The following is a 1,728-nucleotide window of genomic DNA, read 5'->3' on the forward strand; positions in this document are numbered from 1 at the left end:
GGGGGGGGGCTGAAGAGGAGCGGGTGCGAGGCGTTGAGAGGTAAATACTGCACGAGCGAGGCGCAGCGCCGTGTTTGAAGGGCGCGGCGCGCAGGGCGCAGGACCCGCGATTAGCGCAGCCCCGCCAAAACAATGTAGTGCACCGGACACGGCAGTGGAGTGCGGCAAGTCAGGCGGTGCTGCCATTGAATAACGTGCCGGTAATGTGCAACATGCAGCGCCATGCGCTGCTCATGGGGGCGGTGGAAGAGAGGGGGAGAGGGGTTCGGAAATGCCTTTTGGCGGTCAGTTTTAGGGGAATATTTAAAGGCGGAGCGGCTGTGTGACCCGAGAAATGGGTGGCTCCAGTTCGCTATGAACAAGCAGTCGTTATAAACCTCGTTCAAGTTGAAGAAGGTTTTGGGAGAGGTGCGGTGCGGCGCGGTGTGTAGGTAAGATCTAAGAAGGGTGCCTTCCCTCCTCCCCTCCACCCTCTTCTCTTTGAACTTGCTGGACCCGTCCGCCCGTCCGTTTCTCCCGTCCGTCCGTCGCTGCTGAGCGATAAGAGCGAGGAAAGCCCCGCGCCGCCGCGGTCCAAACGGCGCAGTGAGCGAGCGAGTGAGAGGAAAACGGCGCGAACGAGAAAGAGAAACATGGACCAGGGTTTTGGCCCCGCCGCCCCGCCGCGGTCTTAAGGAAGCGTCTTCTGATGCGTTTTATGGCCGCCACCTCGCCCCTCCGCCGCGTCGCGCTCCGCTTTAGCCACATCGCCAAATCCGCAGCGATTAAGCAGTTTTTCTGTGCGCGTCGCGTCGCGTCCTGGCGCACCGCGAGGGCATTGCGGGCTTTACGTCATCCGCCCGTCATATGCAATAATACAACATTTTGCTCTGTTTAGTCGGCGCCGCCTCCCGATGCCGCCGGTGTCCAGCATCACGCACGTCGGGCGGCCTCACGGTGCGTTACCGAGGGCACGGTACAGTCTGGTCCACAAGTTGTAGCGTGACGGCCTGGGATCCGTCTGACCGCGGAGGGGCGATCGGGTCGGATCCAGAGAGTACGTCCGTCATGCGCCGCTACGACACTAGCAAGTGCGACCCAGGCAAGCTCACAAAGCGCCTGATCGGTAGGCAACATTTCACCTGCAGCGCATGCGTGTACTGCGGGGCGGCCTACCCCAAGTCTCGCAGGCGTTGATCCACCGAATGAATCCGAGAAAGACGACCGTACTTGCTGGACGATTCCATTCGTTGAGCCTCAGTACTGGTTCCCCCCTCTCTCTCACACTCACACACACACACACCCCTCAGGGGTGTAAACGGACACCCCTCCTCCGCGCCGTACTCGACCCGACCGTGGCCGAACGCCCGTACGAGCTCGCCGATAATGTGTCGGCCCACTCGAGACAGCCACCGCCGCCACGGCAGCAGCAGCAGCAGCAGCAGCAGCGGTCGCGCCGGGTCGGCCAGAGGTCCCTTGAGGTGAGGACGCGTAGATATTGGAGCGAGCCTCGCCCCGGGCGAGGACTTCCCTTCCGGCACCCGGCGCAACACGTACGCGAGACGCCGGCTGCCTTAGAGTAGACCAAGAAAAACTTTTTGTTAAAATGTTTAAGTTCACATTGCCCATCTCGTGCCAATCCATAAAAAACGGTCTCAAAAAAAAATTTCAGCCAGATCGGACAATATTTGACCCTCCCGAAGTGGGTTCAAAGTTAACATTAGTTTCTTATGGGTCATCGGGCCAAAA

The sequence above is a fragment of the Frankliniella occidentalis genome, unplaced genomic scaffold, assembly GCF_000697945.3.
Source record: "Frankliniella occidentalis isolate FOCC.00 unplaced genomic scaffold, Focc_3.1 Scaffold79, whole genome shotgun sequence".
NCBI classification, from domain to species: domain Eukaryota; kingdom Metazoa; phylum Arthropoda; class Insecta; order Thysanoptera; family Thripidae; genus Frankliniella; species Frankliniella occidentalis.